Raw genomic sequence first — 15399 nt, 5'->3', positions numbered from 1 at the left:
AATGGTTGTATGAATGAATCAATGATAAAATAAATGATTGAATAAATGAATGAATAAATAAATGATTGAATAAATGAATGAATAAATAAATGAATGTATGAATGAATGAATGAATGAATGAAGTCAGCCATGCAGAACAACGTGCGGGACTGTTCAGAGTCTGTGCCCGGCTGAAGGATTTATTTGCTCTCTGAGGTTCTCTCCTCTCAACCTCAGATAAACTTTAGTTGTAGCCATGGCAACAGATTAATTTAGATCAAGCACTTTCATCCAAACAGGACAGTTGATGTAAATCAGTGTGTGTGAAGTTTAGCTGAATCTTTACCCTCCTGTTGATGTGCACTGTGAGTTCATCATGTGACCAGAGCCAGTGACGGTCCAACAGAAAGCTTTAGGATGTGACATGTTAACAACTCAGATGTTTTTGTTTGATTTGGACAGACGCGTTAACATTTGATATTATTTATAAAGAAAAGTTCTTGATAAACTTTGTCACAATCACTGTCAGTGAGCACAAAATGACTAAACTAACGCTGCCTTTAAATGATCGTGGGATGATCGATTGATGATAACTTATTATTTTGATGGATTGTGGATGAGATGCAGCTGTCAGTCATCACCCGAGCTGTTTGTGTTTCGTTTGGGGCTCATGCTTCTCCAGTGTCGGCCCTCGGTTCTGGTTTCAGCCCCGGTACTGTAAGCTGAGGTGGGCCTGCATGATCTGGTAACATACCAGCTCTACCAGGGTCACTTTGCACCAGCACGCATGCGCACGCACGCACACACACACACACACACACACACGCACGCACGCACGCACACACACACATGTGCAATCCTGCGACGGGCACAGACGGAGGAGGAAAGGTTGGCTGCGGTGCACGTTGATCCTGGGTAATACCCGCCTGCCAACCGTGCAGGCCGGTGTCAGGCAGCAGACACAGCCCAGGGGTACGCCATGTTCTCTTTACTTATTCATCCTTCCTGCTGGACGAGGACCAGAGCCACTGTCGGGCCAAGATCTGCTAGGGATGGAAGGGGGACGCACGTCCATCTTAGGCTGAACAAATGAAACATGTCAGAACTGTAGAGGGATTCCTTCTGATGGTTCGTAGAAGCTTCCAATGTTTAAAGTCAACGTGTGGTCGAGCTGTTTCTTTTTGTTTGTAAAAATGTGCTTTGAGCGACCCACAAGGCCTGACAGGGAAACTTTGAAGTAGGACAGGCTTCTTTTTGTGCGTTTCTCTTGAAGGTTAGTTAAACCTCGGTCCTCTGCTCGTCCCTTATCTCCCAGACTGCCCACAGGAAGTGGACTGATCCTCAGCTGAGCTGGCTCTGCCCTGCATGGATGATGGATGTGCTCCATCCTTTGCCTTCCAGTGTGGATGAGGTTTTAGGCTGATCTGTGGCCAGTGGATGCTGGCAGCCCCATAGCGGTCCTGTGGCAGTCTGAGATACAGCTGACCCCTCAAGCTGACTGCAGACCGTGCACGTCACACACACATGAAGACAAACAGTCACTTGATTGGTCCAAGACGACCGCTGCTGTCGGTCCCTGTCCTGAACGCAGAACAAAAACAGATCCGATCCATCAGAGCGTTTGCAGTTTACATTTCAATTTGATCTCTTTGTTTGGGATCATTATTAAGAGATGGAGGGACTGGCTGATGAATCAGAATCAGAATAAGCTTTATTATAATTGTACCCAATGAGCCTCTCTTCAGAACCGTTCTGGTTCTGGTTCTGGTTTGGGATTTGGAGGTGCATCAACCTTAAAGATTCTCTGACGTATATAAAGATCTGGAGGACCCAGCAACGAATCAAATAATGGGAAGGAATTAGAGCTGCTCGAGACAGACGTGTCTTCATCTTCGTCCACATCTCCCCCTCCACCTCCTTAATTAGCTCCTTTTAGAAGGAGACGCAACGGTTGGTGACAGATCCGCATTGTTTGAGGATGAGCTTCAGTTGTTGTTGTTGTTGTTGTTTGCTTCTTTCTGTCTTTCTCCATCCCCCTTCTCTGTGACTCATTGGTGTGTTTTTCACTCAGTTTTATTTTCTCAGAGGCTCTTTTTATTGTGGTGGTGGTGGTGGTGGGTGGGGGGGGGGGTAACCCCACTGAATGGGACAATGTAGCCTAGCGTGAAATTAAAGCTCTCAGTTAGTTTGCAGTTATTCAAAAGAGGATTTTACACATGCATGCATTCATCAGCCTCCCGTATGCTATAGATGCAGCTAATTAGAGGAAGTGCACCCGATGTCGAGCTACAAGAGTCCCAATTAAAAAAGTAGGGGAGCCTCAAAGTGTGAAATCTAGGCCATATCTGCTCAATGAGTGCACAACTGTTGTCTTAGCTGCAAAAAAGTCTGCCAGCCTTTCTAATCCATGAGGAAAAACTTTGGACAAGTTTGATTCATGAACTTTTATTAGCACACTCTCATCTTGCATTTCTTAAAAATATGAAATATTAAGCAAAAAAAAAATCTGATTTTTCTTTTGCTTCTACATCTCAGTTGGATGTTTCAAACTCATTAAATCATTTGCTGTTGTTTTCACAATAGAACCTAAAGATTCATGACAGCTGTTCAGTTTTATAAAGTTAGAATTCACCTGAAACCAAACAGTGAAGCACCTAAAGTATGGTGTGCAGTTTTCTGTCACTTCAGTGCCAGATACCAGCCTCACCTTTGACCCAAACTGTGAAATAAATTAAATGAGTGCAGCATCATTACAACAACATTTCAGGGTTGTATATTGTCCAAGAATGCTGGCACGAGGCCAAAATGCAAAGCATAACTAAGAGACCCAGTTTTTCCTGAGCTGAAGCTCATAAGTTCTGGCTCTTCAGAGTTAGTTCTGCTAAAATTCTACTTCATGTTTGAACTCAAGTTTCTTGGTGTACCTATACAACAATAAATATACAGGTGCTGGTCATAAAATTTGAATATCATGAAAAAGTTGATTTGTTTCAGTAATTCCATTCAAAAAGTGAAACTTGTGTATTATATTCATTCATTACACATTCATTCATTGCTGGTGGAGGTGGAACTAACCCTAACCCTAACCCAGTTGCAAATGGAGGGGCTTAATGCTCCCACAGACTCGAGCATCCTGTCAGCCGGTGCAACTGTGTGCACTGTCCGCAGATGGTTGAGACTTCATACTCGAGCATACATCCTGACCAGCTGCAGCCAGCTCCACAAGCAAGGGACGTTTACCTTCGGGACAAATTGAGTTTGCCAACTGGTCATTTGCTGATATGCCTATTGGATTGATTGACAGGTCGCAAAACAAAAAAAAAAAAACAAGGGCTGGCAGCCCAGCTGCAGCGATGTTCTGTGTTTATATGTTGTTCATAAAAAGTTCTGTATAAAAAACAGGGAGCACTGGCCCTGCAGCCCACACATAAGACCGGCTCAATGGGAAATCTCCAGAACATCCCGCAGCCATGCCGGGCCTGATTTTAATTCTCTCGTGACAAATTCCTACATTTCTCAAAATTTCAGTCATGTTGTCAACGGAGGAGGAGGAAGACATTGTTTACCTCTTGGCAAAAACAAAACAAAAGAAAAGGCCATTAAATCAGATCAGGGATGAATGAGGGGGATTTAATACATTGGTGTTGCATACAAAACAGTTTGTTGCCAGGCAGTTTATTGTGCGACACCAAGTATGAGTACGCAGTTGTAAAAATTGATCTTTGCACGGACATGCCTTGAGGGCGTCCGTGTTGAGTCTAATCCGGTAAACACGGACCTCTGCAGAGTGAAGTATGCACGAGTATGTGGGAGCCTTTAGTCTTAGTATGAGTACTTTGTCCATCAGGGTCTGGGGGATCATGGTATTGAAAGCAGACGTGAAGACCACAAAGAGCATACTTTTTTATTAGATTTTTATTTATACAGGTTAGTTTCCATTGAGCCTTGAAGACTCATTTACAAGAGATCTGTTACATACAACATACAGGCAGATGAAAAAAGAGAACACGAGGATGGAGGAAGCCAAAAAAGTCATGTCACACACCATGTCCTGGCCGGGAAACAATGTAAAAGATGCAAAAAAAGACCTCACAACATAAAGCTGCAACATACAATAACGTCATAATACATTTATGCATAGAGGTAGACAAAGCCAGTGAGTTATCCATAAACACTCCATAAAGTTCCAAAGTTCTGATAAGATGGTACAGTGTCTATCAGCATCATGGTTCTGATAAGGTCAAAGATTTCCTTGGGGGGTGGGGGGAGGCAGGCAGATGCTTCTAGTTTACATATCCTTCAGGAGCAATTTGAAATAAGTTGGCCTGTCCAAGGCCAGGGGGGAGGCCAAATTCAGATAAACAACAATTGTTTGGGCCACCAGACTCTGTTTTCTATCTGACTTCAAGTTCTGCTGATATACTCAATGGCGAAGCCAAACAGCCAGATTAGTGAACATTCTGCCCTGTCCATGCTTGATTTAGTATTCTCCAAGATTTGATCCTTCATGCTGGCAAGTTCCAGGAGCTACAAGTGTCCTACGATTCTCAGAAATCGCGTCTAGCTTGCAGTTGTGCTCGGTAAGCAAATGAGTCTGAGCGCTCGAAGCACAAATTAGTCCTTCACATAAGGCTGGCAGCTTTACCATGGCCGAAACTGCTGCCGATGTCGTCCTAATTTGTCGATAACCAAGGTATGCACCGATTCCAAAAAGCAGAAACCCTGTTATCATAAATTCAATAATGTACACATATTCTACATCTTCCATGGACTGTCAAGGTCAGTGGCCCCCGCTGACCCCCCATCAGCCCCTGTCTCACACTCACAGCCCCATCATGTCATGTTTCTGATCCTCTTTGTCATCATGCTGTTTTTCTTCTATCATTAGCCACACCCCCCTCTGCACTTTCAGATCATCAGCTGATTCACTGCACCTGTTCTTTGCCTTATTTAAAGAGTTCCACTTTCACTTGTCCTTTGCCAAATTATTACACCACTCTTGGTCACTGATAGTACAGCCCGTCATAGTTTCTTGTGCCCTGGCCTTGTCTGGCCTTGCCTTGTATCCTCACCTGTTTTTGGACTACTCGCCTTGCCTGCCCCTCTTGGATTTGTCTGCCTCTCTGGCCACGGTAATGCACCCTGTTTCCTCTACTAAACAACACTTCACGGATTACGTTTTTGGATTTTGTATCTGGACCTCTGCTTTCCCGTTCATGACCTCTGCTCTGACAACCAGACCCCGTTATTGGATATGCCCCTCAAACCACGTTATTGCAGCTGCTCTCCATAGGACCAGTGATGTCATCGCTGCAGTCTTGACAGGTGACTCTCACTCTCCATCTGCCTGTGAAGACTGTCAACTCAGCTGATCCTGACTTGGCACCCACAGCCTACAATAAATACAAACTGTTCTTGTTTTTGAACTCCTGTGTCTGGCTATTTTGAATCCAAAACCCTGGTTCGTGTCATGGACAGCACAGATTGGCACACCATCTTCCACTCACCCTAGGAATCAATTACATACCCAGCAGCATGGGTCCATTCAAGGCCATGAGGGCTCTCCAGCACCCTGTTATCTGGTGGAAAAATTTTTTATCAATTGCGTTGAGGGACCAGCCGACCAGATCCCTGATCATTTCCAATTCAGAAGATGTGTAAAGAGAGGCTCTGGGGTTGACAGGACAAGGGAGCAAAAAATCATGAGGGAGGAAGGGAGGGTGGGTAAGAGCAACTGTCTTTGTCAAAGGTGAAAGAGAGAATGGAGAATACAGACGTAGAAGTCCTTCTGCTCCAGGTGGGTGAGAGCAGTGTAAATTATTATTTTTATATATGGATGTTTCTATTAACTTATTTTACATATGAATATTTATGTTCAATGGCCTGAGATGACTTCTGTTGTGACTTGGCACTTTATAAATAAACTGAATTGAAGATGAGTAAATATCAAAGAGCGCAAAGCCAGAGTTGAGCAACAGAGAGCACTAGCAGGAGCCAAAGAGGATGATCCAGAAGATGGTGAGTGGGACCTTGGCTAGATGCTAACCCAAAAATCGCATCCATTCATTCACACTAATCCAAGGAATAAGCTGCTGAATGCCACAGATTCCTGCAAGAACACTAAACCTATTGCTAATGTAAAATAAAAATAAAAATCTGGATGATTAAAAATATATTCCGTTAAAATCTAATAAGCTTTTTGGGTCTGAATAAGGCTCCCTCTGGGTTTAAATAAGGACCGTTTGGTTCCCTGGTTTTCAAATGATGGTTGCTCTGAAGTTCAAATGTGTTCATACATTTTCTTTGAGAGAAACAAACTTTTTCTTTCGTTCAGAGATTTGAGTTTCTGTTGACAGCTGCAGGGCGTTTCTGGTGCTGCATTCAGGAGAAGGATCAAAACATTAAATGTTGCTAACCTTGTGTTACTGTAACCCAGACCCGGATAGTTCTGACTGGTTTATCTGGTTTGATGTTTCTGTGAAACCAAAAGTTGGTTTGTTAAAGCTGAAGCATTTTAAATTAATCTTAAATAGGAAGCTCTTATGTGATGTCTGAACTCAACTGTTGTTTTATGTTTTGGAATATACAATTTTCCAACAGGTTTCAACTTTTGCTGCTTTATTTTTGTAAAACTTGTGCTTTTCATTGTTAGTGCAGAAAAACAAAGGTGCAGAACCACTGGCGTCAAAAGTACCTGTAATGTGTGTGTGTGTGTGTGGGTGGGTGTGTGTAAAAAGTGTACACTAGTGTACAAAAAAGCAACATTTCACCTGCAAAGTACATTTCCTTACTTTAATTCCACACATTTGAATCATGTTTCTCACCAAGTTTGTGTAAATGAATCTGTGGGTTTTAAACACATTTCAACTCTAATGCACTGTAACAGAGAACGTCTTACACTTAGCTTAGTGCTAAGTGCCCTGGGACTGACACCACCTGGACCTGCAGCCTTATTCTGGTTCAGTCTCTCCAGCTGCTTCCTCACCTGACTTCTAGAGACTCAGAGGGGGGAGGCAAATGAGGTATCAGCATCTTCTGATTTGGTTGAAGACCAACATGTAGAAGAAGACGGCTCCATGACTGAGGTGGTAGATACGGTATTTGAGGTGTGACAGGACAGCCTTGGGTCAATGGAGGGTGGTATGTATGTTTGGCTGTGGGCAAGAGAGGAGGATGCTGAGCTTGTTCCTGAACTGAACCTATTGAAGAACGTGCTCAGTTCATTGGCTCTGTCCAGGCTTCCATCCTTCGGATCCTCCTTCTGCTTGAAGCCTGTGATCTTTTTCATCCCTGACCACACCTCTCTGATATTGTTCTGCTGGAGCTTGCTCTCCAGCTTCTTCTTGTACACCTCCTTGCTGTTTCTTATCTTGACTTTTTGTTGCTTCTGTGTGCTCCTCAATAATTCCCTGTCTCCTTCCCTGAATGCTCTTTTTTTCTGGTTTAGCAGTTCCTTCAGGTCAGTGGTGATCCAGGGTTTGTTATTGGGGAAACATATCACTGTTCTGGTGGGGATGGTGTTGTTTACACAGAAGTTTATATAGTCGGTCACACACTCAGTCATGGCATTGATGTCCTCTCCATGTGGCTGGCACAGTGCATCCCAGTCTGTAGCCTCAAAACAACCCCGCAGGGCTTCTTCAGCTTCCGTTGACCATTTTCTCACTGTTCTCTTTTATCCAGGTTGCCTCTGAACAAGGGGTTTATATTTTGAGCAGAGAAACACAAGATTGTGATCTGATTTGCCAAGAGCGGGTCTTGCTTTAGAGATTTATGAATCTTTGACATTTGCATAAAACAAGTCCAGCGTTTTGTTTTCTCTGGCAGAGCAGCTGACAAACTGTTGGAATGTCATAAGTGTAGCAGAGACTAAGACATGGTTAAAATCACCAGATATTGCCACAAATGAGCTAGGGTTTTGTGTCTGCAGCTTAGCAACCTTGGAGCTGATGACATCGCATGCAGTCTTGGCAACAACATAGGGTGGATAGTAAACAGTTGCCAAATTATGGATTCAAGGTTCTTTATTTGCCATACACACCACATGTGGTACATGTGTGGAACAAAATTGTATACACAGGGTCCCAGTTACATCCAACAAAAGTATTAAAATGTAAAAGAAAAACTGTAATAAAATCTAAGATATGAACTAAGAAAACTCTTAACTAAAAATACATTATGCCGAACAGCAGCACGAACATGAGTCTGTGTGAGCAGATGAGAACAAATGAACACAATAACATGAAACAAATCAGCAGCAACATGATGTGATTTTTCACAGTGATTGTCCTGGTTACATAATCATGAGTCTAACAGCCTCAGGGTAGAAGCTGTTCCTCAGTCTAGTGGTTCTACACTTAATGTTCCTCAACCTCCTTCCTGAGAGGAGCAGGACAAAAAGTGTGTGTGCTGGGTGAGTGTGGTCCTTCATGATGCAGGTGGCCCTCTTCCTGCATCTGGAGGTGTAGATGTCTGTGATGGTGGGGAGACTGACTCCAACATCTTCTGTGGAGCCTTCACCACTCTCTGCAAAGCTTTTCTTTCTGCAGCTGTGCAGCCTCCATGCCACACGTTGATGCTGGAGCACAGGATGCTCTCCACTGCACACCTGTAGAAGGAGGTGAGGACTGAGCTTCCAGACCAGCTCGTCTCAGCCGTCTGAGGAAGTAGAGTCTCTGATGAGCTTTCTTGATCAGGCTGGTGGTGTTGTTGCTCCAGCTGAGGTTGTTGTTCAGGTGTACACCCAAGTATTTTTTAGCTGGAGACCACTTCCACCTCAGATCCTCCTATGGAGGGGGGGGGGGGGGGGCCTTTTTTTCTTCCTGAGGTCCACAACCATCTTCTTTGTCTTCTTCACATTGATGTGAAGGTTATTCTCTCTGCACCAGCTCTCCAGGTGTTCCACCTCTTGCCTGTAGCTGGACTCATCATTGTTTGTGATGCATCCCACCACCGCTGTTTCATTTGCAAACTTTACAATGTGACAGCCTGGATGGGTAGCTGCACAATCATATGTGAGCAGAGTGAACAGAAGAAGGCTCAGCGCACAGCCTTGAGGAGAGCCAGTGCTGAGGGTTATGGTGGAGGGGGAGAAGTTGTGGATCCTCACTAACTGTGGTCTGTTTGTTAAGAAGTCCAGGACCCAGTTGCAAATGGAGGGGCTTAGTCCTAGTGTGACTAGTTTGTCCATCAGAGTTTGGGGGATCATGGTGTTGAAGGCAGATGTGAAGTCCACAAAGATTATATGGAAGTAGGAGTTCTTCTGCTCCAGGTGGGTGAGAGCAGTGTGGACCACAGAGGAGATGGCATCTTCTTTAGATTGATTCTCACGATATGCATACTGGTGAGGGTCCTCGTTGTTGTTGATGGTTGTTTTGATGTGGGTCATGACCATTTTTTCAAAGCATTTAGCGACTATCTGGGTGAGGGCCACTGGCCGATACTCATTCAGACGAGTCACTGTAGAGCTCTTTGGAACTGGGATGATCGTTGCTGTCTTCAGGCAGGTGGGAACTGTTGCCAGGGTAAGTGAGGTGTTAAAGATGTTGGCCAGCACCTTGCAGAGCTGATCAGCACAGTCTTTCAGCACCTTCCCGGGGATGTTGTCAGGGCTGGTTGCTTTGTGAGGGTTAATCCTCCTGAAAGTACTCCTCATTTCTGATGGGGTCACACTGAGAAGCTCTTCATCCATTGCTGAGGTGAGTCTGGTGCTGGGTGGTCTGTTTGGCTCTTCAAAGCATGCATAGAACTTGTTGATGGCATCAAGTCAAGTCAAGTCAAGTCATCTTTATTTGTAGAGCACAATTTAAAACAGATAAACTGTTATCAAAGTGCTTAACAGAAATGTAGCAAAACATAGGCAGCAAAACAAAAACATCATACAGAATTAAAATTACTGGAGCAATAACACACACTAATGATCACACTAAGGAAAAACAAGCAGTAAAAATAAACGTCAATCATAAAACAACAGAATTAAAATGAGGTACACAGAACAAAATAAAATAAACTAACTCACACAGTATTAAACGCCGGAGCAAACAGGTGCGTTTTAAGGAGGGATTTGAACATCAGGAGGGAGGAGGCCTGCCTGATGTTGAGGGGCAGGTTGTTCCACAGGTTGGGACCTCTGACTGAAAAAGCTCGATCCCCTCGGAGCTTCAGGCGTGATTTTGGAACGACCAAAAGAAGCTGGTCCGATGATCTCAGGGCCCGAGACGGAACATATGGTTCCAGGAGCTCGGAGAGGTAGAGGGGTGCGAGGCCATTTAGGCACTTATATGTCAGGAGGAGAATCTTGAAGTCGATTCTGGATCGCACAGGAAGCCAGTGAAGGGAGGACAGAACAGGTGTGATGTGCTCAGACCTACGTGTACCAGTTAAAAGCCGAGCAGCTGCATTTTGGACGAGCTGGAGACGTGAAATGGACGCCTGACTGACCCCAGCATAAAGTGAGTTACAATAGTCCAGGCGGGTTGTGATGAAGGCATGGACTAATGTTTCAAGGTTGGGTCTGGATAACACTGGCTTGAGCTTAGCTACCTGCCGCAGTTGGAAAAAACTTTTCTGCAGAACTGAACTGATCTGTTTGTCAAACTTGAAATCCGAGTCAAAGACCACCCCGAGATTTCTAACATTGTGCTTGAGATAGGGCTGAAGTGAGTCCAGGTTTGCAGGATCTGAGGAGGCAGCTGAGCTAGGACTAAAGACGATGACTTCAGTTTTCTGGTCGTTAAAACTGAGAAAATTTGAAGTCATCCATGCCTTAATGTCATCTAGACATTTGAGGAGAGGGTGGATGGAACGAGCACTGGCTGGTTTCAGTGGCAGGTAGATCTGGCAGTCATCGGCATAACAATGGAATGAGATGGCATGTTTTCTTAAGATGGATCCCAGTGGGAGCAGATAGAGCGAGAAGAGAAGGGGTCCAAGGATCGAGCCCTGTGGGACCCCGCAGGAAAGAGGGACCGAAGTGGACAGACTTTCACCAACCTTGACACAAAAAGTCCTGTCAGAGAGGTAAGAACGGAACCAGTCTAAAGCAGCTCCTGTAATCCCAACCCAGTGTTCGAGCCGTGAGATGAGGATACTGTGGTCGACGGTGTCAAAAGCAGCAGTAAGATCAAGGAGTACAAGTACCACATAGTGACCAGAATCGTTTGAAGTTAAAATGTCATTGCAAACCCTAACCAAAGCTGTTTCTGTGCTGTGGAGTTGCTTAAAACCAGACTGAAAGACCTCAAAGATTTTGTTCTCAGTTAAAAATTGATTCAACTGAGTAAAGACTATTTTTTCTAGGATTTTGGACAGGAAGGGAAGCTTTGAGATTGGTCTGTAATTTGAGTGCACTGAGGGGTCAAGTCCAGGTTTCTTGATTAAAGGAGTGACTACTGCATTTTTAAAGGCCTGTGGAACCACGCTTGTAGCAAAGCTACTGTTAAGAATATTAAGAACAGCGGGCCCAATCGCTGGTAGAACCTGTTTGAACAGTGAGGGAGAGATTGGATCAGCAGGGGAGCCTGAGGGTTGCATCAGGCAGTGATGGGTCTCTAGGGCATTGTTCACTTCTGCCTTTTTAATCTTTTATACACTGACTGCCCCTCCACATGCTCCGAGGATCTTGTGAGGTGAATTGGCCATCGATCCTCTGTGCATATGTGGCCTTGGCCCTCTTAATACCAGCAACCAGCTCTTTCCTTGTCCTTCTCAGCTCCTGTGAGTTTCCAGACCTGAAGGCAGTGTTCCTGGCTTCCAGCAGCACACGAACCTCTGCATTCAGCCAAGGCTTCCTGTTCGGGTAACTCTTAAAATATCTGACTGTGGTGATGTCATGAGCACATTTACTAATGTACCCCAGGACTGAGGATGTGTATTCCTCCAGGTCTAGCGCCCCCTCATTTTCAGCAGCTTCTCTGAAGACCTGCCAGTCAGTGCATTCAAACAGTCTTTCAGTATGGGCCCACTATTTTGCATCCAAGATTTTACTTTCTTTTGTACTGGTCTGGAGCGTCTCAGTGGGGGGAGGTAAGCAGGCGCCAGGAAGCTGGAGATATGATTAGAGAGTCCTAGGTGGGGGTGGGGTTTGGCATTGTATGCATCTTTTATGTTCGTGTAAACACGGTCCAGCGTGATGTTTCCACGTGTTGGTATGGCTACATGCTGGTAAAATCTTGGCAGGCAGTTTTTTAGATTTACGTGAATAAAGTAACCAACCAGCCTTAACACTGGTGAACTCTCTTGGCAAATAATATGGATGACAACTTTTTTTATTTATTTACCCTTTATTTATACAGGTAGTCTCAATGAGCCACGAAAACTCATTTTCAAGAGAGACCTGTTTAGGGAGCAGATGGTGGGGGATAAGGGCCTTGCTCAGGGGCCCAGGGTGGGGTGAATGAGGGTGGAGGGAGGTGTGGGTGTTCTACCTTTTCCACTCACATTTTATTGTTGACGGTACAGGGAGTTGAACCTGCGACTTTCCGATCACAGGCCCATCTTCTAACCTTTGCGCCACCACTCCCCCAACTTACTAACTAACTTAATGCTAACATTTCAAAATCTGGACTGCTGAGATGACACTTCGCATTAACATGTCCTGGATTATAGGGGTGTACAAATACATTGATTTAAATTGATATATCGATCAAATGATTAATGATTAAATTATATCGTGGCAAAACTAAAACATTGATTCATGTCATCTTTAAAATACGCTTTTATTTTGAAATTCCCAAGGCACATCTGTGTCATCATTTCCGTGCGCAGTTGCGCTCTGCAGCTGCCTCAGCAACATGGCAGATGAGACAGAAAACACAGATAATGAAATTCACTTTCCTGCTGGATTTAAATCAACATTGTGGAAATATTTTGGATTCCGACAAAAGGACGGCTCAACAGACAAAACTCATTTCATATGAAACAGGTGCAAGTGTGAGTTAAAATACTCGGGAAACACAACAAATTTGGCCGTTCACCTGAAGAAGAAACACGGCATTGATAGCCTTGTCATGTAAGCTCAATATCTATTTTTGTTTCTTTATAAGTGAAAGGTATTCGTGAAAGGGCACTTTATGTTAACTGGTATAAAAATGCACTTAAACATGAGAAATGTGAGACTTTACTGAACAGGTCAATTATTTTTATTTTTTCATTAATTAATAAAATATATTTATTTATTTAAATGCCTAGTGCCTGTAATAACAGAAATAAAACAGTTAAATCATATTTGAATTGTTTTTGTAAATGTATTTATATGTAAATGAGATGGGCATTTGATATTGCAATATATCGATCACAGACTTGTCAATTTAATAGAATCTAAATCTTATCGTGACAGACTTTGTGATATTGAGAAAAATCACATCATCATACAAACAAATCAATATAATATCGTATCATGGTAAAGCTGGTGATTTACACCCCTACTGGATTATACCATCTGTTGCTCACAAGCATTACCAATCCACCTCCTTTGCATTTGCCACTCCTCTTTAAATCTCTATCTGCTCGTATGGTCAGAAAGCTTGGCAGGAAAAGGCTGGCGTCGGGGATATGATCCTGCAGCCATGTCTCAGTGGAACACATTGAAACACTGCATTCTCGATACTCTGGATGGGTCTTTGTTAGGGCTTGAAGTTCATAACTTGTTTCCCAGTGATCTCACTTTGCCCATTATGATCGATGGAAGAGATGGTTTGAACCTCCTTCTCCTCTCCCTCTTCTTTGCTCCTGCTCTGCATCCACAACGCCTCCTTTTCAACTCGTTTGGGATGTGGGGCTGTACAGATATTATTTGAGCTTTTGAGATGTTAATCAGCTGCTGCCGGTTGTGAAAAACACCTTGTTGCCATGGTTATGCATCATAACAAATGGCCAAAAGTAAAAAAGGTTTCAGTAAAAGTCCTCCCAGCTACACAGCATCCAACACCAGAGGAAACAATCATCCAACAAAAAGTGATTTACATTCAGGAAAAAAAAGAGGAAATAAAGTTTTCAAAAGCAATATCTCAGAATGAAAGTAATAGAGCTACTCCAACATTCAGCCACCTTGAGCGGCACAATTCTAGAACAAAGAAAGAAGCAGCCAGGACAATCCAAACCAAAAACAGCATCAACTCAAACTAGATGTTAGCTCATCTGATGGTCAGACTTAAATGCTGATTCCTTATACTGAGATTGTTTAAGAAGCTTTCTGCAACAGGTAAGATATTAATAAGTTGTCCCGATACTTTTTTTTCCCAGACCAATTACAAGTACTTCAGTTTTGGTACTTGCCAATACTAAGCACCATTACCAAGTAGTTAAAGAGTTGGACTTAAACATAACACAATTATTTTTAGAAACATTTATTTTATTAGGAATACAGCAAACAGTCTTAACATCACCTGTGTTCATCTTAAAATATCTCTAAACTATGAACTTTTTAACATTCAAAATAATAAACATATTATAATAATAAAACTTTTAAATTTATGGTCTCTGTTTATTGCAAAGTGGAAGAGGAAATGATGTCACCAAGCATAAAATTAGTCTCAGTTTGAGGTATTAGCGTGTTTTATTTTAATTAGAAATTTATTAAGATTCATAAAAATAGATCCTATATGGATACGTAGCATTGGAACTCATGAATGTGTTTATCATTTGAGTACAGATAGCTATGCTCGAACCATAAATCAAATATAACATATTCATATATAAAGCTTGGATAAGCTGAGAGCTAATTAAAACCTTCACGTGCGTCAGTATGATCCCTGCACCTTTAAAAAGAAACAAAGGAGAAGTCATTGGGAGGATACTGGGGCCATGGCGCTGTGAACGGCTGCCTAAGGTCATTTATTTTTGTCTGATCTGTGTGTGTGTTTATGTGAGTGTTATAGTGAAGCAGAGGCAGATTAATGTGGAGCGTCACCCTGATGAGCTGAAAACACCACCGGGCTTACAGAACATGTCCTGAACAGGACATAAACACACTCTGCTTTATTCATCACAGTCTGTATTTCCACTATTAGCAAACGTTAGCTGCTGTGCTCTCATCACCAGCCAGTGAATCCAGAAACCACACTTGGTGGAACAAAGTGTGCTTCTCTATGACCCCTCCACCCCCCCCCCCCCCCCCACTTATGAGGGCACTGGCTGCTGCCAGGGTTAGAAAAATCTATGAGCCATTGCGTAATATACCATATCTTTACCTTGTTTGAACCCCATGCAGTAAGCACAGCTGTGTGAGCCACAGAGAAATGAGTCTGCCCATGCCTTCGTGTGTGTGTTTGTGTGTGTGCAAGAGAGAGAGACAGGCAGAGTGAGAGAGACAGGCAGAGCATGATAGAGACAGGCAGAGTAAGCGAGACAGGCAGAGAGTGAAGGAGACAGGCAGAGAGTGAGAGAGACAGGCAGACAGTGAGAAAGACAGGCAGAGTGAGA

The 15399-nt window shown here is 43.4% G+C and overlaps 1 protein-coding gene across 2 annotated transcripts in view; it reads left to right on the top strand.

Annotated features, from left to right (window-relative positions):
* The window catches only part of LOC119430439 (nuclear factor 1 X-type), a 263595-nt gene that overhangs the window by 34244 nt on the left and 213952 nt on the right, over window positions 1–15399 (top strand). The gene's annotated exons all lie outside the window — the stretch shown is intronic.

This window comes from Nematolebias whitei, chromosome 3 (assembly GCF_014905685.2).
Source record: "Nematolebias whitei isolate Nwh7 chromosome 3, NemWhi1, whole genome shotgun sequence".
In the NCBI taxonomy this organism is placed as follows: domain Eukaryota; kingdom Metazoa; phylum Chordata; class Actinopteri; order Cyprinodontiformes; family Rivulidae; genus Nematolebias; species Nematolebias whitei.
The sequence above is the reverse complement of the archived record's forward strand: the minus strand, read 5'-3'. Positions and strand labels throughout refer to the sequence as shown.